General features: G+C 41.3%; 1 long non-coding RNA gene across 1 annotated transcript; it reads left to right on the top strand.

Annotated features, from left to right (window-relative positions):
- Positions 1-14,959: 14,959 nt before the first annotated feature.
- LOC142573260 (uncharacterized) lies at positions 14,960-18,347 on the top strand. The gene is made up of 2 exons (XR_012826272.1): positions 14,960-15,132; positions 18,181-18,347. It is a non-coding gene; the product is annotated as an uncharacterized LOC142573260 (long non-coding RNA).
- Positions 18,348-25,455: the final 7,108 nt, after the last annotated feature.

Here is a 25,455-nt window from a genome sequence, read left to right as displayed (position 1 = left end):
GGCATGAAATAAAAGGGCCTTTTAACGCGACAGCGTTAAGGAGCTGGTGTCGCAGAAAAGCCGGTGTCGTCGGCGTCGGCGGCGTTGGCCGTGAGCGATAAATCCCAGCAGGCACTTCATGAATGATGGGCTGGGTGGGAATCGAACCAGGGTCTCCGGAGTGTGAGACGGAGACGTTACCGCTGAGCCACGAGTTCGATGCCTCAAAGCGGTACAAAAGCGCCTCTAGTGAACGCGGTGTTGCCTTAGAAACGAGCTGTTTCTAAGGCTCAGGCGTGCGTCGCTTGCTCAGGCGCACATTTCGTTGTCGCGCCGACCGCTGCGTTGCTCGACGCTCACCGCGTCCGATGCGGGGCGCGTAGTTGCTGCGCCGTAGCCCATTGTCTTACACCCCTTGTCGGGTCTGCGGGAACGCTGTCGCGTTCCACTCTTGAAGGCGAAGCTTAAGCGTCCTCCAATTTTTGTCTCTAAACCACTTACTTTTAAACTATTCTGTTTGGTTCTTCTTGCTTCCTAAAATATGCCCTCCTGTCATGCATAAATTGGAAGGCCTTCTGTTAGCAATGGGTATTGTATTTCAAGACTATCAGTGCAATGTTCCACGATCGAAGGAAACTATTGTTGGATTAAATTATCGTTCAGCTTGATATCATGATACTACTGCATGGTTGTTATTTAGCTCTGCAAGAGAATGGTCCTGCCATCCTACCAAGAGTGCATTTCATGGGTATTATTCTCTATCTTTTGACATTAGTTTATGAGGCTCACAGATATGTATCTGTGTCAACAATAACAACTGACATCCAATTTTGTGCAACATACACTACATTTAATCAGATAAAAGTTGCATGGTTGGTCTCTTGGACCAGTCTGCTCAGTGGTAGGAGGTCGAGATCGCAAATGAGAATGGCTGGCCAAGATCTGCGGTGTATGTCCCGTGTTATGCATCTGACAAGATTTCATGGTGGCAAGAAGACATGTCAGATATGATGTGATCTTTCTAATTATTGTGCACAGAGTTATCAGCATGATAATATCCTTAATGCTATAAAGAGTACCTCCAGCAAGCAGTCTATATGCTTATGCCTTTTTGTTGCTTATGGCAACAAAATCCAACATCCTTTGAAACATGCTCACTTGCTGTCTGATGTACACAATGAAGAACGCTGTTTTCTCTAAACTTATTAGCAACAAGAAAGCCACTCTGGAAGAAATTATATACATACACAGCAACACACACTAAAACCTACAAATGGGAGAAAAAACACAAACTAAGCTAACAATAAAAGAAACCAGACACCCAACAAGTGTTACATGTTACTCATGTAGGCACATTCAACCTGAGTTAGAGAGATAGATGGTCGACTCCCGCACTCCTGTGCATGCATCTGGATATATTAAGCCGCAGCTACTCTTTCTGTATCGTAACTATCCCCATGTTTGTGAAATCTGGTGTACAACAGCAAGAACAATGATGGCTTGACAGGTGGTTCACCTTTCAATGAGTTCTATAAGGAGGATACATCAACTCTTCCAGCCAATGTACACATTACCACATGAAAGCAGCAGCTTATAAACAGCACAACACCATACAGCACAAATTATATATTTGCCACGTGTTATTAAACTTGCATCATTAAAGTACATTAGAATTGGTGCTAAGGCTGGTGCACAATATATGAATATACTTTAAACAATCATAAATAATGCAGGAGCTTGGAATATGATTGACTATTCTCGGAACTGCTTTCATAATACAAAAGTCAAGGCTTTGTTTTTGGCATCACCCACTCCAAGCATCACCCACTCCAATTCGTTTTCTTTCTTTTTCCAATTGAAGCATTGGCAAGGTTTGTGCCATGCGCTTCGACCGTGATTTTTCCTTGTTCGCGCACGGCCATGACCATAATACAAGAAAATCGCCCCAGTAACGCAGTGGTCCCTGCCTACTTTTTCATATACTTTACCGCAATACATTACGTATGCTTCACCGCATAACATGACTGTATTGCGGCAAAGCTGATTTTATGGAACAGACATTATGTAACGGACCTTTTGTCCTTCTGCTGCTCGCATGAGCATAAGCTCGAAAAACCACAAAATAAAGACTTGGCTTGCTGCTGGTTGATTTCTAGCTAACATTTCGAGACGTCTACGTTGTTTACAAAAAATCGGTGAAGTATCTCGCGCTCGGACGCGCTTCAAAAGGCAGCGTCACCACCTATAATTAAGGCAGTCATAAGCGGCAACGAAATCCACACAAGGTACATCAACTTCCACAAAGTTAATGGGCAACGCCATCAATAACTGGCACACGGGCCACCCAGGAGCTGGCAAACGCTGCGATGACATCCACACAAACCACGTCGCTTTCCACAAAGCTATTGGGCAACACGATCAGTCACAGGCACAGGTGAAGTCCGCAAAACACTACATGGGCAGAACTACTACGGCCATACTCAATCACTTCGCCACAAGCTCTCACATTTAACGACATCAAACAGCTACAATCACTTCTTCACAGCCACGGACACAGGCGAAGACCGCACGGGCAGAACGCAAGCACCGATTCAGGGCTCGATCGTCACGTTCATCGCTTTAGCACCACCTATTTAAAAATAATATACGGAGCCAAGCCAAACCATTATTCAGCGTCTATTTGGGTGAACCTAACGCTTTCGGGCCCTAAGCGTTCGAACAACCAGGGCACTATAACGCTTACCCCCCTTTCCACTCCTACGACCGGGTCGCAGGAACGGCGGCCTACCGCTGGTTTCAGCATTTCATTTGTTTATTATTACGCGCCGGTTCTGCTAGAAGCGGTGTCAAGCGAAAGTTCTGCGATATCGCTACCCGTTTTGCATATCCAATGCTCGGTCAGCTACGTACGATGCACCGCGACAATGCGTATAATACATTACGTTCCCTCTAGGTCAGTCATTGTTCACGGCTTTTCAACGCACATGCCTGCTAAACGCTTTTCCTGTGAGAGAATCACACTCAAGTCTTATTTGAAGCGTAAACTCGAACGTACAGGCTCAATTTAGAGAAGCATAATAAAACATTCGAAAAAGCGCCGGCTATGGCTGATGACTGCTGCTGCACGCTTCACAGCATGATTACCAGTCATTCTGTAAAGAACACTCATTCATTCATCAAAAGAAACCTGCACAGCATTATCATTGATCTAAAAAATAGCCTATGCCTGTGAAGCTGCGAGCTCAGTATGAAGTTTCATTGCGTCTCCACACATAATTAAACGCTTTAGTGCATGAAATTCTATCAGACCATGCGATGTTATTAGAATTTATGAAGCTTCACAGCCCTACACAAGCGTTGAGGTAAAGCCCTCGGCAGACGCAAACACATCGTGGAATCGAACGAGCGACTCCACAGTGCGCTTGTGCTTAAGGTGAATGTAACCATTTGCTGCCGCTCCGCTCAAGATGCCGTCTCAAAGCGTGAAATTCGGTCATATCGTGCGACATAATTACAAACTTGTCGAACTTCACGGCACTGCCCAAGCGTTGAGGTAAAGCCCTCAACAGACGCAAACATATCGTGGAATCGAACGAGTAACTCCACAGTGCGCTTGTCCTTAAGATGAATGTAACCATTTGCTGCCGCTCCGCTCAAGATTCATTCTCAAAGCATGCAATTCGGTCATATCGTGCCACACAATTACAAACTTGTCGAACTTCACCGCAGTGACAAGCGTTGTGGTAAAACCCGCGGCATGAGTAGGGCTGCATGAAAGGGCATGAAAGCACAGGTGGCGCTTTTGCGCGTGATGTGAGGTGAAAACATTTTGTGCCACTCTGCACAAGTTTGCATCTCAATGTGTCTTTGTCAGGCAGACCAGGTGATGTCGTTAGAACTCCGTCAAGCTTAACAAGACTACACAAGCGTTGCCATAAATCTTGCAGCAGAAGTAGCTAAGGTATTAGTAAATTTAATTAATACATGGGCAACGCTGAGCGCCGACGGTGAATGCAAACATTCATTCTGTCATTGCACGCATGTCTGTGCATAGCTGCTTGAAACGAAGGAAGTGCTGTGCAGTGCAATATTAGTTATATCAACATTTACACCCGTCACTGCAAAACTTAAGGATTCTACGGCTTGTATGCTTAGTCAAAATACAAAAATAGTGAATCAATAGAAAGTGTTTTTATTCATGATATGAACGAAAACATTCCATGCCTTTTTGCACACAAATCACAGCATGTATAAAAAAACTGAAAATCTTAATTAAGGAACTCCTAGTAGATATGTGCAACTTTCAGATAATAGCATGTATGCCAAGATAGCATCAGCTGTCAAAATGAAGAAGTATCTTTCAACTCCTTACAGTCTGTCACTCCCTTTGTGCAAAGCACTGTGAGCTCTCTCTGCTGCAGCCTTCTTGGCGCAGTACTCCTATGTCACTTCGTCAGAGCCACTGTGGAGAAAAAAATAAGACAAAACCAATTTTATACCTGAGCTGGCTGCCAGCCATCACTGCCATCTAGGGGCCCCCAATGCTTGACATGATGTCAAGCAAGCTTCACTTTTCAGCTGTCCCCTGCCTCCAAGCAATCTTTTTGCGCCTTTCTTGCTTATAATATAAGCGGAGAAGTTATGTACACAGTACGTAAGCCACAACATTCAGCAATGATAAGTGACATTATTCTCATGCACTGAAACCTAATCTTTTTATTGTTGCAGTTTTAATATTGAATAGGCATGCTTGGATAGTGAAATTTTCTCATTGAATCGATAGCAATATTCAGGAAAAATTACCTCTGAATATCGAATCAAATATTGAATATTCCCAATTTCTAACATAATGAAATGAAAAATGCCGTATAGTCTGTTAAGGAAAAAAAGACTTGCTGGCCTTTTTGGATGCGTATAGTGCCATTAACAACTAGATGTCAAGTCAACTAGGAAGCTTGTAAATGAGAAGCAAAGGAAAGCACAATCATATCTGGTGCACAATGACCATGACACAAATAAAAGAAAATGAACAGCATGTCCCAGACACATGTAGTAGAGTATACAGCTCAGTGAAGGAGTTAAGGGCAATACTGCAGCCCTGCATATCATTTTGAAGGAATCCAAGCATATGGAGAGATTGACCAAACAATAAATTGCTTTGTCTAATTAGACAGAGCAAATGCAAAGTCTTCTTAAGGCAGGACATGCTTACTCAACTATAGCATGTAAATGACCTCCTCCATATCTTTGTTTAGAAACTGGATCATCTGCGCAACAATCACAGTTGTCCTGCACTATAACCATTCAACGATTCTTCATTTATATCAGTCTTCCTCCTTGTAGACTGCAAGAAGTGTTGTTGTCCCTTACAGTATTCAAACAAAACAAATGTACTATTCGACAACTTCAAATAGTGAATTCTCGAATCGAATACGAATTGAATAGCAAAGACTATTTGATCCATATTCGGAATTTTGAATATTTGCACACTCCTATTATGAAATTGTAAGATTGGCTTGTAATCGCAATATATGTGGCAAATTTTCTATTAAAAAAATGTGGGTTAGCTCCCGCATGCATATCATTTCACAGCCAATCAACCATCACTTAATTTCCTCGCGTTGCTGCTGTTCACTCTGTCTTTTATACATTGCCACATCTGCACTGATAATACTTGCTACTGGACATATCAATTTTATGTGCAGCATGACGTATAATATCCTATATTAACAAGGAATAGATGATACTAGAAATTATCAGTTATCATATATAATATGCAAGACAGTTAACTGATAATCTATAACAGTACCAAAATCGGTGCTAGAGGAAAGGAGGGCAGTAATGTGCAGCAGAGGATTGGGAGGTGTAATTCGAGATAGCATAATTCACTGGCCTAGAATGGATTCAGCTAATGCAAGACAAGGATATGACTGAAGCTTTCAAACCTGAAGCAGACATAAATTGGTTAATGAAGTTAATGATGGCTATGTATGCACCTTGAAAAACATGGGAGCTTGAATATAAAAATTAAATGTACCCAGCAGCACAGATTGGATTCAGATTGTAATTAGGCACAGAGGATGGCCTGTCTCTCCTGCCAGATGGTGTCCTGCTTGTCTCCCCTCACAGCCACTAGTTGGGGACGGTGGTGGCAACTGATACAACCAATGCATGCAATAATGCAGAACATAATTTAGGTAATTTTTGAAACATGGAAGACTTTTGTCTACCAAAGCAGGTAACAAAAGTGGTACTCATATTTTTGAGTCTGAGAAGAATTAGTGTGCATGTAAATTGTTTTCATATTGGATCCTAGCTGTGCTTCAAACCACAGTGTGCCACATCGCTCTGTTCTGGCCCCCTTGCTGTTCATCATTCATCCTGCATGGAGGCTTCAAGACATCACAAGCATTGAGTTGTTTATTTATGCTAATGACATGACGATTTGATCAACGTATGGCAATCTTGATATGCAATTTAACAGCTGCAAAATGCTCTTGACATACTCACTGAATATGCAGAGACTGTTGGTCCCCAACTATATATAAGAAAGTCCTGCTGCATTCATGTTACTAACAATTAAGATAAGGAAAAGTAAGGTCAGTCTTCAAAACTGACTTTGAGGTAGGAATCAACCCATCAGTCATGCTAAGAATGAATGAGCTACCTCTCCTTAGCCTTGGAATTCATCTTTCTGGTTCAGGCTCAAACTAGCCTAAGCCAGTCTGGAAGTTATCGACCTTGACTTTGGACTTAGCATACGGAATTCAACCAAGTGCTGGTAGAGCTCACACTGAGGTGACACGCCAACTTGAAAGTTTTTTTTAATTTCACCATGTATCACCTATCAAGCACAGTTTCGTTGACCGAGTGCTCAGCAGTGGGCTATGCTAGCTAGATTTCACCATCTGAGAAGTGAGGGCAATAATGCTACTGAATCATGTCTTATCTCAATCCAAATGCTTAAATTGCATGCCCAGCTTAGCACAATTATGGAACTTGTCATTCTGTGCAAGCATGTAAGACAGCTACGATAACTGATCTCTCTATTAGTTGCAGCTCTCTCTTCTCATTTATACAGAGATCCTCCCATGATAATGACATTTTCTGACCTCCTGCTGTATGGCACTGTACTTATATTAGCACTACAAGAATAATGTTTAGGAGAAGTAATTATGCAGCTATTTCTTACGTGAGATATCAGGATGCCTAGAGGACTGGGCAATTTACCCACGCTATGATTTTCAGGGCAACATAGGATGGATCGCCGTCATCACCCCATTTACAGCATTAAAAATTATTTTTCTTTCATATGCACACACCTGTCCATTTGACACGAAGAAAAGGCTTATTTCAAGACTGTGAGACACTAATTAATTATGCATGCTCTCAGATCCTGCCACACTAAATCATCTAGGAAAGTTGGCGAAGATTCTAGACAGCATCGAAGAGAAGAAAAATTGAGGCCTGGAAACTACGGGCAGGCTAATGTGTACTTTTGTGCTCTCATTTATTACTATGAGGATACTCGAGGTTCATATGTAATGGCTTTGTGATGAGAAAAGAAAGAAGTTAGGCAAGGATGTCAACTGCTATGAGATGTGCTTTATTAGAAAGTATAGGCTGCATTAGTACCTGTGTGGGTAAACCAGCATGTTCCCTGAACAAGTAAAGCTATTTTAGCCTACAAAAGCTGCCTTGAGGCAGGCTACTTGTTTTGCTTCAATTGTTGGCAAAAGGTATCTTGCTCTCTTAAAACAATTTTCACAGGAAAGTGCTGCATACTTATAAGATGCACATCATATCTAAGGCAACATGTAAAGCTTTATTTCGATAGCTAGTAAAGCCTTGGCCATCACTAATGTCTATGCTGTGTACTGATGTGGCAGCACCACGCTTACACATTTAGACATCTTTTGCAGTAAAGCATGCAGGAATGCAGACAACATTGAAAACCTGTCTCACATACTGATGTTTAAATTGTGTCAGTTTCCATCGTCTCCATGCTGGGTGATCACACGAGAGATCAACACAGGTCAAAAAATTTATATTTTAGATTCAATAGAATATTTTATACTTTATGCACATATCACTCAGTAGCATGAAAGTGAACATGACTTCTATGCCAAATGAATATTTAGGAGGAAAAAAAAATTAGGAAATTCCTCAGTGTGGAGGCACGTATTTCATGCACAAGGCATTCTCGGAAATTCGCAACAATGTGAAATACAATATATTACAGCTACAAAGAATATATTTTTGTCTGTAAAACATAGACGTAAAGAAGGGCTAGCTAGCCGTGCAAAACGGAAGTGTTTTAGCATAACTGCTTAATTTGCTACAATTTTCAAAAGTTGCTATATCTACAGTTTTTTATCAACTATACCAATCCATGGAGCCTGTTGAAATTTGGTGGTCTGTGAGACCTTAACCTATTCAACAACTTTGCGCAATATTGTTGTTGTATCACAAGTTATCAGTTTTACAATTCACTTCAAATGTGAAGTTTTGACGAAAATGAATGCGATATAAAAATCAAAATAAAGAAAGAACATTGTAAATTAAAAACAAGTTGCATTATTTTGTTTGTAAGGACAATACTATAGGTGGTAGAAATGAAAGCTTCGCCAGAACACAGCAATGTGCTAAGAAAAAGGGACATCGGGGAAAAAAGAACATGCGCAAGGCTCTGACTTGCCTAAACTTGACCATGATTGTGACAGAAAGACAGTTTTGGCCTTATGGTTAATACATATACATTAAAAGTGTGTTTACTGCAATCATTATTCGCTTTAATGGGAATAAAGAAGCGTCAATATAACCTTTACGTAGCTCTTTTATTTAACAGCATATGTGTGCAGCTTATGGCATAGATAATTTTTAACGAAGGTTTGTATTTCTTTGCGTGCTACAGAATTAACTGTCAGCTCTCTGTGAATGTGCACAGGTAACAGAATGTATGGCAGGTGAATGCCTCTTAACATGTCACACTGGTCATTATATAAACGTCATTATATAACCTAAGATGTGGTGGTGGGAGTGGCAATGGTGCTGGTTAGGGCAGTGTTAGCTGGCACATAGTTCCAGCTGCCAGGTGCCTAAAACTGCCAAAACTACCCTTCTAAGGCAATCATGGTCAAGTTTAGGCAAGTCAGAGCCTTATGCATATTCTTTTTATGCTGATGCCCCTTTTTTGTCTGATTATGTCTGATGTTTAATAGTACAAGGGCCTGGAATGACTAAAGAATGCCATGAATGTTGCATGATACATTTAACACTTAAAAATGGATTGCTATAAATGATAAGTATTGGCTGTATACAGGCTTAAAATTACTAGCTGTACAGGAGTGTAAAATATATCTGCTGTTAAAATTACAAGCCTATAAGTGATGTTCGTCTTTGCTAAAATGCATGAGGAGATGAGAAGATAAAGCATTTGAACTGGTATGGTCTTTTACCAAGCACTGTGCGCCTTTCCAGAGCCCTTACGCACAATGGTTTGGAAGCTGGCACTCCATGTGCACTGCAGCATTGTAGCTTAAGCCTTCAACTGGAGGCAATGCTATGATTTAAGACTTTGAAGACACTGTATATATATCCAGCATACCTACACCACTGAGAAAAGTACCTGACAGTTTTGTTATTGAAAAGTAGATTGTTGCCAAGGAAAAGGGCTGTACTGAAAGGTAAACAGGTGCACATTATATCGCACTTTCTGTCACAGCCTATGCAAGGCTGATAGCATTTGCCAAATAAATAAATAAAAACAAAAATACAATGCAATAATAAATTGTTGTTATGCTGTTTTATGGATAGACCTATTTTATAGACATGTTTTATGGCTAGGCTACCTGTTCTCCATAAAGACATGGAGAACAGGTGGACCCTCCAAACTTGTTGCATGTTGATGACTCACTGCTCATCAGAACATAAGAATGTGTGCATGCCATCCGTTTTTATTCTCCACATTCCAAATTCCAGCCACCTTGCTTGTCTTTCCATTGGGATCAGGCTGCACTAAGTGTAAAAAGGTAAAAACAAAAAAGCAAAATCTGGTTGACAAACAAAACATGCGTCCAAGTGTGTATGCTGCTAACTAGACTTGGTATACCTGATCCCATTATCTTGTGACGAGGTGTAACATGAGAGTGCAGAAGCACCACCATCCATTCACTTCGTCTCGACTGCCTTACTATTTGGCCAGTTACTGTCACTCATGTGGATGTAACCCCATGCTCAATCACGCAGGTGCTTTCCCATCATTGTAACAAATTAATGAGTGAAATAATTGAAACATTTTGTATCAACAAATTATGAGAAAAATGTATTAGCCAGGCTTAAATTGTGACTCTTGTGACCAAGAAATGCAATTATCTAGATGTGTGTCCTAGAGTGAAATGAATTATTACGTTTTTATTTTTGTACATGTCTACCATTCTCTAACATTGTTTTGTTATCACGTGGCTTTGTGAATCTACTTTTGCGATTTATTTTTCTCGTTGTGTATACTGTTGCTTCAGGACATACATATATCTATGTATATATTAGCATTTTCCTTAAACAAATATTTTTCTTGTGTATACAGTGCCAAGTCTTTACTTTCTTCACCTCTCTTCTTTTGTCTGTGTTACATCGTGCTGCCAAGCAAGGCATCGCTATAAATCTGCACCTCCTTGCCCATCTTTCAGTTATTCTGCACTGTGTGTAATTCATTACTGACCTTTATATATTCCATGTATCTTGCAAATTGCTTCTTAACATTTTACGCAAGAAAAGCTTTAGGTCCGTGAATGAAACATGAGCTCCACTTTCAGGGCCCCTATAAGTGATGGATGCTTCTTCCTAATCTGTGAGCCAGAGATGTATCCTAGGCAGCCTCTACAGGGGGGCCCACGTCAAAATTTGCAAAAGAGAAGGGGGACCTCACTGCACACTATGAGTGCTAAAATGCCAGCATTCTCAGGGGAAGCCTGGGCCCTCAGGACTCGGACTCTGCCGGTGCTGCAAGCTCATTTCATTCTAAGCCACAGCGAGCAGGCACCATACGCAATTAGGCCATGCACAGATACTTGTGTAACTAGCTTAGTATAACATTTTTGTGGTTTTTATATGTTTTCATTACTTTCGCTGTGCTAAGGCAGTCAATGTGTAGTAATACAGCTTTATGAATGCTTGAGCCTATAATATATTTTATGGCAAAAATAACTGTTAGTGCTTTGCCTGTAAGGGTGCTTGTTTGCAAATTAACAGCCTCACATGCATTAAAAGAAGGTCCCAGTGCTGCAAACAATACTCTTGCTTGTGATTTTGAGGCGTCAGTGATGAACTCTGAGCATGTATACTTCTATTTCAGTTCTAAGTATTGCAGTTGCATATATGCACACCTAGCACATGCTTGGAAGCTTAAGGAATGAGATGTCGCACTCTTTGGATTGTTACTGTTGAGGTGGCAAATGCTTAGCATGGGTCATTAAACAATTTCCAAGGATCGATCTGTCCAAGATCTGGCAACAATGCTCTTAACATGCATTGTGAATGGCAGTCTGCATGTTGGCCGTGTAAATAGCTCAGAGTATTTGACATGCCATCTACTACAGTGTGGCAACAGTGTTCAGAATCTGAGTGAATGTTAGCATGAGGCTACTAAGTGGCGCACTTGACTGGGGATGCAGAGGTTGAGGGAGTAGAGGGGAGGTGGGGGGGTCGGGGCTTTGCCAGCCACATACAGACATCTTGGGGAAGGGGGGATGTGTCCTTCGTGCCCCCCCCCCCTCTATATATGCCACTGACGTTGCTACAGGAGTTGAGCACTTGGGGCACATTTCTTAGTCAGCTTTAGGCGATCCCTAAGCCCAAGTGATGGATTGTCTAAGGGCTGCTCCGGGACAAAATCTCTGAAGAGATATTTCCTGTGTCCGGGTAAGGTCACAGGCAAGCAGCAGACTTATCGGGGAAGTAAGGCACATATATACGTGTCCCACCAGAGGCAAGATTCCAGTGCGTGGTGGAGAGCATGGGGATTACAGTTAGGTTAGATGGAGGAATACAGTTAGGTGTCACAAATGAGGCAGTTCATTGAGCCGATTGGTCTGCCCAAATGGTTGAACCAATACCATCTGTGCCCTTGTACTCAGTGCACCTCAATACTGAGATGTAAGGAAGTGTAGAGTCTGTGAATTTATTGACAGATTTGTAGCATTCTTAACTGTAACTTGTTTGAGCTGCTTCACTGCAGTAAGTGACTGAATCTTTTATCATAAGTGATAGAGAGGTACTTGCACTATTGTGATGTTGGGTGCTGTACAGATGGACTAGATGGCATCGTGAGAGGCTTGCAATGCAATTCAAGTAGTATGGTGAGTTGGGCATTTCTGCCTTGTACGTGACGAAAAAACCAATAGCGGGGTGAGATGGGCTCACATAGTTTTGTTGTGCTCAGCATGTCACAGATGCTTATTTCTGGTAAGCCTCACAAGATTCCATAGTGTCATGTTGTGTAACAAGATGTTTTTATATCTGCAAATATGTAGTTAGAAAGTTCATGGTTATATATTGCACTCAGTTTTACAAACACGATATTAAAGAAGGACAGGACGTGGACGGACGCAGCGCTGCGTCCGTCCACGTGCTGTCCTTCCTTAATATCGTGTTTGTAAAACTGAGCGCAATGTAACCATGAACGTTCACCAACTAGCCCCCTTCATTGCTTTAATAAGTAGTTAGAAAGATCCTGATGGGGCTCAGTGTATACCGATTGTCATTGATCGTCAACTTGCCCTCCCTAAAGCCGCATTGATATGGCTTATTTAGCTTTCTAGAGAGTGCATGAGATGATGCGATTTATCATTTTCTCGAAGACTTTGCATAGACAGCTACAGTAACTGTCGCAGACCTGTTGCTAGCTGCCAAAGATGGATCCTAATCTTGCTCCTTGAGAAGAGGAATTACAATGGCTTTCTTTTTTATGGAGAACGAAGATGCCTGAAATGACTGCAGATTTTGTTTTATAATTTAAAGAATCATTAGTGTTTCAGGATGCAAGTGTTTTAATATCTTGTGTATGTATAATTCCATCAAGTGCCAGGGGCAGACTTATTACAGAAATTTAAGGAGGCTTTAAGCTCAGAATGATAATAGCTATAATGTGGAGCATATTTGAAGTTTACTTGTTTTCGTTCAGCAATTTCACATAAAAGAATCTTAATAATGTGCATCACTATAGGAAATAGGTTCGAAATGTGAACCTCCCACCCTCCCCAGGTGCATTCTTTGCCTGACCTCGTAATGCGTTACCTTAATTGGTAATTGGCCAATGGCAAAGCATCGGTTTGCTTCTGTTTAAGCCTTCCAAGCTCAACAAGCAACCACGACTGGGTCACCGTACCTTTCATTATACATTATCTTGAATACATATTCAAGATCTTCGGGACCGGCCCAGTTTACTATTACTCTTTCAAGGATCCGCTCAATTTACTCGATGATAAGCACGAGGACGCGGCTAATCCCGGGAACGCAGGAAAAGAAAGCTTCTGTTTATAATTGAGCACAATGGTGGCAGTCGCATCGGTTTCTCCGCGATCCGAGTCAGTAATATTTGCGCAGCTATGATGACATTAAGACGCACGGCACTGCAGGAAAAGGGGTGTCAAAACTGGTTCACTGGTTGCTTCGATCTCAAAAACGAATCATGGTGAGCGACTTTTATGGTAGACAGCTAGCAAAGAACTCGTATGGGCCCGACCCTTTGAGGAAACATTCGAGTGACAGTGCGAAGACTGCAGTTTCACGTATCCGTCACACTGTATATAAATCCGTATTGCATTTGGTGACTGCTGTAAACACAGCGTGTGGCGACGTAAACGTGGGCATGTACGCTTGCAGCGCTTGTCGTCTGCTGCTCCAGAGAGGAAACGGGGGAGAAGCATGCGTGTGCTTGCGGCCCCACCACATTCCTCGGGCTCTCGGGTGACGCACAAGACGCTCAAAAAAATTGCTTTCCATCTCTGCAGGCACCTGATAGATAGCATAATATTTTTCTGCCTTGTAATATTGAACGCTGACTGTTATTATAGAGAAACGCATGACAGTATAGTTGAAATGATTTTGCGTTGATGTCTTTAATGAAAATGTGTACATTAATGAACGCACAAGACAACTTTCTTTCATATCTTTGCAAGTTAAACGCATTGTTTAGCAAGATTTGATATATTTCAATTGTTTTTAGTTTAATTTATTAAAGTGACGTCACTTCCGTACCTTGCAGGAGTCGATTCTGTGTGGAGTCGTCTGGGGAGCACCGGGTTGCACGAGACGCTGCCTATATATATATATATATATATATATATATATATATATATATATATATATATATATATATATATATAGTTGAAGAAACTAAGGAGCACACTTACGAAAATTGCATTTTTAATGGTTTCACGTTTCGGCCGTGCGACTTCCGGTTTACGGCAGCGCTATCTTGGGGAACCTATAGGCCTATGCGCGCGCCTGTTGATAAGGTACCCAAAGATGGCGGAAGGTAGCGAAAGCAGCAGATGTGAGGTCACGTGCATACTATGTATAGATGGTGTAAATCATGGAGTTTCGTGTAAATAGTGTCGAAATTTCACCGCGTATTTCCGGTTCCAAAATTACCTTCGCCGCATATGCAACTAGCATAACACTGGCCTCAAGATCTGCGTAAAGAATTCTAGTGAGTTGCCACTCAGGCGTGGATCACCACTTATTGTTACAATGAAACGAGGGATTTCTTTTCCGATTTAATCATGACGTTGTTGGTATTTACTGAGCCTCGTTCCTATAGTTAATTCATGGCTCGCTGTACCCGAAGCATTTTTCTATAAGAGTCGGGCAAAATATTGCCGCTCCAACCTCGAAGATCAGCTTCGGCTGTTCACGATTGTGTGCCCAGGAGGTGGCCCGAGCTCAAGGCATTAAGTGAGGGATGCCTTTATTTTTAGGCCGTGTCTGCTGTGCCCGGGGCACAGCAGACGAAAGGTGCCCGAAATGTCTACGTTCACCTATGACGTCACGTCCGCTATAACCCATGATGTCACATCCGCTCATTTCCATGGCGTCTGTCTTACGGAGCCGGCTGCGCTGCGAAGCGGTTCGTATTCCGTGCCCACTTAGAGCGTGAGTAATTCATCTTTCCACGCTATATGCGTGTAATAAAGGATTGGGGCTGTGAGCTGTTTGATGCGTTACCATTAGGTACCTTGTGCGCATATTTTGCCTCATGGCCGCGTCAAATTGCAGCCGGCATGTGGAATGGGCCGTGGCATGTTATATGGAACTGCTCATGTGAGTGGTATTGCCTCCGTCAGGATCGTCAGTGCGTGCACAGAACCATTCAGTAGTCTGATTCAGGGGAGGGTGCGCGTAAGAACGAGGACGTAAGAAAACACTGGCATGACGAGCTGTTCCGTCAGATCGCGTGACATCGCGCTTTTTTTCTAAGACCATCTCGCTCGAGCGAGAGGATCTTAGAACAGCGTTATTATTACTGCTTTTTTACAGCTTTGCTGCGGCTCATTTAATCATCACCTGCATTCTTTTAATAATACAAATGGCATCGCTCCGCGGAAGAGCGTCTCTTGAAGTTTCCAAACAAGAGCCAATGCCGCCGTGCCTGCATGCATACACGCTTACCTTTCCTAACGCAGCTAAGACGCGGCACTAGCTCTGCTACTGCGTGATACAGGGTCACTGTGATAATAAAATTAAAAAGAACAAACGAAATTAATGCAGAAAATGTCAAACGTTGCCAAGCGTGATAAACGGACCTGCCTCGCTAGATGAGTTGAAGAAATCGGTGTCCTGAAGTCAGCTTCGCCGCAGTGTACTAGTGTTACGCGGTGTAGCATGTCAGAACTGAAGAGTGACCGCTTTTACCGACATATGTGTTCCTTAATAATGTACTCGTGGACCTGCCGTCTCCTATTACATTACGCGCGCCGAGGCGCCTAAGTGTACTGGCCGGCCTTCAGCGCTATTTCGGACGTGGCTGTGATGCTTTGAACCATTGGTTTGTCGACCTCGTAAGCCAGTTAATGTTTACACGCCCATTTTTTTCTTTACTGTTGATTTCTTCCATAATAGCTACGTAATTTCGTAGTTTCCTGTTCAACTGCTTTGGTCATATGCGAGTCAAGGTGTTCTCTTTAGCCGAGCGCAGTTTTCGAAAGCGAAACGACGCTTTTGCATCAGCATATAGTGCCGTCGCCCTTTTACAACACAGTCAATCAATGTCATTTTGTATGTCACTGGGAAACCGCCGAACGCAGGGAACTCACTCGCATGCGGGGAACTGCATAACTAGCCACTGGATTAGCGTTCCTCTTGGGAAGCTGCTTTGCATCAAAGGCCAGGTACCCTTGCTATGATTCACCGCAAAACATGTATGTCTAACTGCTTAACATATTTGTATTGCGGTGAAGCTAACCTTACGGAACCGAATTTCGCAACGCTTTTTAGACTCCTACATCTCTACCAGCCACTACCAAACGCATGTCGGTACGTTTCTTGGCAAAGGTCCAGCTAAATCTCCCCTGTTGGAAGTGGGGGGGGGGGGTCTCACGTATATGAAAACTGCCAAGGAAAGCAGTTGCCCTGATGAAGGCACGCTCCCCTGTCGAAACATTTGCACCAGCCTGTTCGACCACCGTTATCACCGCAACATATTTGTGTGTTGCGGTGAAGCATGCCGATATTGGGAAAGATTTCCGTGAATCTCGAATGTATGGTTTCTGTCAGCGACGAACCTAATGTTCTACTCTCAACAAAGCAGATTTTCGCAGCAGGATGCATGATGTCTTGAGAACTTTTGTTGGCTAAAGCCATACATGCCAGGTTAGCTCTTGTCACAATAATACGCTTTACCGCAATACACAAGAGGCCTCGCTGCAGGACACGCCCGCCGTAGTTAGCCAAAACCTTGCGTGACCGTTCACTGCAAAACACCTCCTGTATTGCGGTGGATCGTAATAAAGCACATTTGTCAGTTTAGAATGTAAAGACCCTTGCCCTTCGCTTTTGTAATATTATGACTCAGTTTAATGAGAACATGCATTCACTGCTAAAAACATCCGCATTAAAGTAGAGATATGAACACTGATGGCAGCCTGTGTGATGTTTTATCCCTTTACTTTTTTTGTATACCTGTCACACTGCCATTATTAAATTTTCCTGTACTTTGTAAGGTGCTGACGTACATAACATTACATCACAAGGAGCCACTGTGTAATTACTGTTCAAGGACCAGTGTGATGGCTTTTCTCAAGAAAGGTTTGGGTTATGTTGTTGGGAAGGTTTTTTTTTAGAGAGGTAGCTTTCTGAGAAGAAATCAGATTTCAGGAAATAGACCTCAATGGCACAGTAATCTTGGCTGCCTTTTGCTCAAACGTGCCCTAGACATAATTGAGTAATTTGCATTTTCAACTGGACAGCAGCCTTAGCTTGGGAGACCAGTGATATGGCATATTTTATCAAACTAGGTGACACATAGCATTACCAGTCCAAATAGAGACCTGTTCAAATGTTTGTCACCTTTAACACCTAGATTTTCGACCATGAATTCAGAAAAATCTGCAGCACATTTAGAACCTAGATTTTAAATGCTGTATAAGTTGGCTTCTTGTTCACTGCAGCTGTGCTCGGCGTCTGTCCAAACGGGAGAGCACTTCTGCACAGCTTATTAGGGAACATTCTTATTTACATACCTTCTTTTTATTTATCTCGCCTACAATAACAATCAAATGCTTATAGCACATGGATGTGCTGTGCATGAATCTTAACTTACAATGCCATGTTCAACAGCACAGTGCATGTAGCTTGTGTTGGTTCATTCAAGCTAAGCATTGCTACAGCCTTTAACTGTAGGTATCATGGTATGAGAGCAGAGAAATGGATATGCAAAGACAGTTGGGCACATTGAGACAACATCTTTGTTGTGTGTGAAAAGGTGACAGATACACAATATGGGGAGAACGCCTGCACTTTCATATTTTCTCACGCACAAAAAAAGCCGGAGGAATAAGGTTTTTTCACTGTGGCATAGAAACTATATGTTTGCTCTCAAAGGTAATTCTGATTCATTGGATATGTTCCTGTGCTGTGTTTATTTTCTTGAGTGTGCTTTAGTTTTTGCACGTTAATGTTTCAAACTCGTTTTTATTTTCACAGACTGAACATCCCACGTCTTGGTTTGACTTCCTGGTACAGGATACTTGCACTTAGCATGGAGTGATGAAGCAGAGCAGTGTACTTTTATTAAATGTGCAGATTTTAGCAGTATAACAGCCGTTCATTAAAAAAACATGTGTGCTGAAAATAAAGTGTTCTTACCCACATTCCTCGTTGTCTATTTATTTATTTATTAATGCTGTCAACCCTCATAGAGGGTCATAACAGAGAGGACAATACAATTACATAAATCAAATATGGACAATGTCAATGTACGTAAAGTTGCTTAACACTTGTCAATTCACACTGAATAAGATGTTCACTTGAATGCTGTTCAGCACACTTCTGACATTTGTCAAAATACGTACAATGAATATCAAGTCGCACATATCACTTGGCTCTTCAAAACTAATTCGAAAACTCCCATAAATATGCTTCAGCAGCATCTTCAAAGTCGGTGACATCTTTTAGGCTAACAATAGCATTTGGCAATTGGTTCCACATTTCTATCGCATCCAGGAAAAATGAGTATCGATATGTATCACTGTTGGTACAGTCCGGCTTTATGACGTAGTCGTGGTTAGTTCGCGGGTATCTTTTGCCTGGAGCATGTAGATATTTGAGCTTATCAATCTAAAGTTGATCCTGCATTATTTGATAAAGCACCTTCAGCCTATATTTTTTCCTACGTACCTCAAGAAGATAGAAGTTGCAGCGCTGTAACATAAGCGTGACCGATTCCTTCCTTCGGTATGTCGAACAAATAAAATGTGCCGCCAGACTCTGTATCCTTTCTAACTTCCTCTTGAGCGTCACTTGATGGGGACTCCAAACAACGGCTGAATATTCTAGTATCATCTTAATGAAGGCGGTGTATGCAATAAGTTTTACATTACGCGATGCATGTTCCAGTTTATTTTCTCAGAAAATATAACTTTTGATAGGCAGTCATGCAGACGTTATATATATGTTGGTTCCATGTCAATTTTGCTTGTATTCCTGTATTCTCATCAGCAAAACCACTTATATGGGGAACTGATCATGATAAGTGCTCATGAGCATTTTAGAGAACAGCCTTGAACCCTACTCATGCACTGGTAAAATGTATAGATGCAGTGAAATTGAAACAGAAGGCAAAATAGCAAACATGATGCAGTATTTGTCAGACAATTATGTCAGCAATTCTTGCATAAAACAATTTACTTAGAGCATACTAGCACTACAAAGTGCCCATCTTTCTTGTTAGGCATACATTACCACAAGCTCTTTAAATGTGGTCACAAGAGAGATGCTGGCTTTAATAAGGAACTATAGAGGTTAAAGGCAGCCATGAAAATGTATTAAGAAATAATGCAATGCATAGCATTTACTCAGTTCAGAGAGCTTCCAAAGTTGCCATAAGGCCTTGATAGCTGTGGATGAAAGAACAGTTGTAGTCCAATTGGAGTATGATAAATGAACATTAAGATTGAAACAAGTAACAACTCGTAATGCAATTAAAAAATCTTGCTATAACTTTCAAAAGACAGTGAAATGAAATTAGTGTGACAATATTCTTTTCCTTTTACTTCATTTAGGTTCAACATACTTATTTTAGTAACACAAGAAAGCAGAGGCGTGAAGCACATAAGAAAGATGCTAGTCTGTTTTTATATTCTGCCTTCTCTAAATTCAAAGTTCAGTAAAGTTAACTTAGAAAGCTACAGTGAAGCCATTGCGTCTGCCTGTATGGTGCATAACAGCAGCAATCGCCAGCCTAACTGCTTGGGTTTACAGTGCCTTATTTGTATTGTATACCTTTTAAGTGCTGAGCTATTGGAAGATTGATTAAGGTGACCAACATGCTGAACCAGTAGTTTACTGAGTAAGATACATGGAGATAGGACAGATAAGATAGGACAGAGCACAGGGGATGTATTCTGTGTCCACCTAGTGGAAATGTCCATTTCATCCGCTGCTGAAGTTCTGATTGGCTGGGCTGGGGTATGCATGAGAAGGAGACATGCTCCCCCAGCTAATTCAGAAGAAGAGGGTAAGGAAATGTCCACAAGATGAATACTTACAAAGCTATTTACTAAAGTACTTCTGTAACCAACATGCCTGCTATGCCATCCTTGCTTTCAATGTCTGTCTTAGTAAAAGTGTGAAAGAACCAGGTTTGTGCATGAAAAGTCTTCCTGAGGGTGTGGGCCTTGAAGCCCGTAGTGGTAATCACAGGAAACGGGGGTGGATCCAGAGTAGCACCAAAGGGCAAGCCTTCATCGAAACAAATATGGAGGGAAGTGACTGCATGCTCAAACTTGTCAGCTCACAAGTTTGCCAAGACCAAGTGATGTCAGAAGTTGATGAAGCCTACATGGTTAATGTATAACCGTTTAGGCCAAAATTATTTAGATACTTTTTATGAGGACTACGTATTTACTGGAAATCTCAAAATAATTATGTTAGTGCAGAATACCTTCCACTAGTTGTGACGTCCTTGAAAGAATGAAAATGTTTGAGTTGTACTTGTGTGGTGCATGAAGTGATTTAAAAAAAAAAAAAACTCAGCAATGGAAACAAAATGCAAAGAGTAGTATTCGAAATAAATTGCCACCTCTTTAGGGCTAGATGAATTCAAATAATAATAATAATAATAATAATCAGTGGGCACGGCGGACGCAGCCTGGCAATGTCACTGACCAGAAATCTGCTCTGTATTCTGCAGCTCGTCGCATCTACGGAAGCAAGTGGCTACATGTGTCCGCAAGCTGGTGGCATCATCGACACCTATCGACTACGTCCTGATTATTCCGCCTACAAGATTCCAACGACGGCATTACCTGACAACGTGACTCTGCTAGCGACGCCACCTGGCAGTCATGGCGTGACGTCACCTCACCGTACAGCTATAAAGCAAGCACCTCACGAGTTCATCTTCAGTGGGCACGGCGGACGCAGCCTGGCAATGTCACTGACCAGAAATCTGCTCTGTATTCTGCAGGTCAGTAGTCCTTACGGCAATTCATTGCACAGCGATTGTCGTAGCATTATTGTCCTGCCGTGCCCACGGAAATGTCTCGATCTGGCCTATGAGTGTGTTCATGTTTGTAAGCTACTTCTTTGTGGCGACATCGAGAGCAACCCTGTTCCAACACAGAAAGAGCTGTTTGAACAATTACTAGAGGGTCAAACTACTATTCGCAATCATATTTCCGAAATGAAAGCTCAACTAGCCAACGCCGAAAAAATGATTGGTAACCTTCAACAAATACTCGCTAAAATTGAAGAAAAACTTTCAGAAGCTTCTCCTGCTCATGATGATCAGGTTGAAACCACCCTTAAATCACTGGAACATGTTATTGATTTCCAGACAAAAAAATTAACAGATCTGGAAGACCGAAACAGGCGGTCAAATATAATTATTCATGGCATAACTGACATCCCCGATGAAACTGAAGCGCTGCTTAAGGAAAAGATAATCACTGAGGTAATTAAAGATAAGTTGAAAGTGGAGTGCCATTCCATTGGCCGCATTCACAGACTTGGCCGAAAAGGTACTGACCGTCCAGTTATCATATATCTCCAGGATTTCAATGAAAAGAAACTGATATTTGATAACTGCAAAAAGCTTAAAGGAACGAGCATAAGCATTAGGAACGATTACTCACAAGCTACACTAAAAAAAAGGAAGCTTTTGTGGGACAGCGCGCAAGCTGAGAAACTTGGGGGTAAAAAAGTGTACCTGATTCATGATAAACTTAAGATTGATAAAGATATTTTTTTCTGGGATGAGACAAAGAACATGCGCGTAAAAATAATGAATAAACTCTTTTCTCAGCAAGAAACCTGACGCTCCTCCCAAGAATGCGACAAACACTTGCGTATTATTAACCTAAACGCTCGCAGCGTCCTAAACAAAACAGAAAATCTTGAAATTACTTTATTAGAGCACAGCCCACACATTGCAGTTATAACGGAGACGTGGCTGCGGTCCGAAATAAGTGACGAGGATGTGTTCCCACCTTGTTATCAAGTATTCCGCAAGGATAGGAATTCTAGGGGAGGCGGTGTTGCAGTCCTTATTAAACACCATATAGAAGCTGTTCTACTAGAAGACGATAAAAGTCTTGAATGCTTGTGCATAAAAATCACGTGTTGGGGTCACAAATTCCTTTTGTACGCAATTTACAGACCTCCCGATGCATCACCTGAATATCTAGTCAAGCTACAAGAAAGCATGTCCCAATTCCAGTCAAACAAATTGTTACTTGTGGGTGACCTAAACTTACCTGACGTCATTTGGGAGCGTTTGCAAGCACTTTCACGGAACAATAAACATTTAAACAGCATGCTTAACATAATGCTAACGCATGACCTAATTCAAGTCGTTCAGGAACCCACACGTGTGCAAGGATCTTGCCAATCTTTGCTTGATCTGGTATTTTTGCCCAGAATATTAACTGAATATACCGTTGCAGTTGTAGAAGGTATATCTGATCATCTACTTGTCAGTATCGATATATCCATAGTCTCTTCCACCCCATCTGAAAAACCTGTGAAGCGTTCCTTCAAGGACTACTCACGCGCAAATGATGCAGCCATAATAGAACATATGGAAACATGTCTCACCGACTTTAACGACAGTGATGTGACAGCACTCTGGCACCGCTTTAAGAACATGTGTGAGTTCTGTATTGATAAATTTGTGCCTGATAAATACAAACTAGTCCGCAAACAAACACCGTGGATGACACGTGATATTATCCATATGACCCGCAAGATAAAAAGGTTAAAGAAAACACGATTACAACCTGATCGAGTTAAAGAAATGAAAGAAAACCTTGCGCGTGCAGTATGCACCTCGAAGGAACACTATTTCAATATAGTACTACCAAACTTTATTGTTGAACAGCCCGAAAAGTTCTGGAATTACTTGAGCGAAAAAAAGAAGCCAGTAGCACAAATCTGCATCGATGGTTCAATCATTACCGATCACAGGGAAATAGCGAGTCACTTCAATTATTATTTTCATAGTGTATTTTCTAACTCTGGCATTAGTTCATCTACAGACAAAACGTTTCACCCATCCGAAGCTAATTTTATTTCATACCCTGGCTTAGTTTCGATGCTAGTTAACTTAAAAACTAAATCTTCTTGCGGTCCTGACAACCTTCCGAACATTTTTTTGAAAAGTTATGCTGAAACTATTGCAAGGTTCCTTCTTATTATATTTCATGCTTCGTTGCTTGCTGGAAAATTACCGGATGACTGGAGGGTAGCCAGAGTTGTACCCGTATTCAAGAAGGGTGACTGTTCATTGTTAGAAAATTACCGGCCAATATCATTGACATCCTCATGTTGCAAACTAATTGAACATATTATTGGCAATCAGATTAACGAATTTCTAGATAAACATTCAATACTGTCTAATTTTCAACACGGATTTAGAAAAGGCTATTCAACAGTTACACAACTTGTCACCGTAATTCATTCACTCGCCTCATGCCTCGATAATAATGGTCAAATTGACGCCGTATTTCTTGATTTTAGCAAAGCCTTTGATACAGTTCCACATGACAAATTAATACTAAAACTTAGACATTTTGAGCTCCCTGAAATATTAATCGCATGGATAACAAACTACCTAACAAATCGCCGCCAGTTCGTGGAAATTAATCAGCAACAGTCTGGCTGTCTTCCGGTCACCTCGGGAGTTCCTCAAGGAAGTGTCCTAGGGCCGCTGCTCTTTTTACTCTATATAAATGATATTACTACTTCAATCCATCCCAGCGTGCAAATTAGGTTGTTTGCTGACGACTGTGTGCTTTTTAGGGAAATCACTTCAACCAATGATCAAACTGATTTAAATGCTTCTCTAGCTGGCATTACTGATTGGTGCAAAACATGGGGAATGCGGCTTAACGCTGAAAAGACGGTCTTTCTTCGCTTCACTCGTCAGAAAGCTCCACTAACCTTTAGTTACACGTTAGGTTCGTTGGCCTTGCAGGAAGTAACAAAATATAAGTATTTGGGCGTCACAATTACTAACAACTTATCGTGGAATTTACACATTGAAAATATCTGTTCTTCAGCCTTGCGTAAATTATACTTTTTGCGACATAAACTTAGAAATTCCCCACCTAATGTAAAACTGCTTGCTTATTATTCATTAATTAGACCTAAACTTGAATATGCATGTGTTGTTTGGGACCCGTTTACTAAACAAAATATTAAATGTCTCGAAAGGGTACAAAAAAAAGCCGTACGATTCATATATTCTAAATTCTCTCGCTATGATTCCCCCTCACGAATAATGCATGATAATGGCATCGAAGTCCTTCAGCAGAGAAGGCAACACTTAAGAATTCGATTTCTTACCATGCTTATTAATGGAGACTTATCAATTAATCCTGCATCGTATCTGTTCAGTACAACGTCTAGGCCTACTCGACACCATCATCCGAATTCACTAACACCTTATTTTGCACGGACGGATGTATTCAAGTATTCTTTTTTTCCCCGAACTATAACAGACTGGAATAACTCGTTGTTGCCTGTTTCAATTGTTTGACTCATTGTATTACTGTTGTGTCTTACCACCTTACTTGATTAAATAATGCATTGTAATATTGTTGTGTTTAACCACCCTGCTTGGACCTGTTTTAGGTCTGCAGTATGAAATAAATAAAATAAATAAATAAATAATAAGCAAATGAAGATCGGGCATACAAGATAGATGCTTCGGCTCCCACTTGAAAGCCTTGTTCGCAAAGATTGTGAACAAAGCTCCAGTTGAACCAGTTCTTATTTTTCATTTTTATGGTTAGCATCTAATTTTAAACTACTTACCGTGCCTCTTTTGACCGAACCAGACAGGCTGCCGTCAAACTCTTCACTACTTCAATGCAAATAATTGGAGGTTAGCAAATACATTTTTCTAATAGGAATAGTAGGTAACGAATAGTCAAACACTGATGCATACAGTTACAGCAGGCATATTTATCTTGGAATTAAGCACCATGTTTATATTGTCTAGTAAAAAAAGGACAGCTATCAAGGAAGATTAGGATTATTTTTAAGCAAAAGCAATTATACCTCATATACTTGAAGCAGATGTAGTGCTTCTCAAGAATCACGTCCAAACTGCACACACTAAAACATTAAGCTGGGATATTCAAAAAGACAAGTACATGTTTTGCTCGCCAAGTGACTTTTAATGTGCTCAATTATGTAAAGTGTGCTATTATATGATTAATGTAATTTGCTAATGTAAAGAAAGAACAAGCCAAGATC

The sequence above is a fragment of the Dermacentor variabilis genome, chromosome 2 (assembly GCF_050947875.1).
Source record: "Dermacentor variabilis isolate Ectoservices chromosome 2, ASM5094787v1, whole genome shotgun sequence".
NCBI classification, from domain to species: domain Eukaryota; kingdom Metazoa; phylum Arthropoda; class Arachnida; order Ixodida; family Ixodidae; genus Dermacentor; species Dermacentor variabilis.
This window is presented reverse-complemented; position numbering and strand designations above follow the sequence as displayed.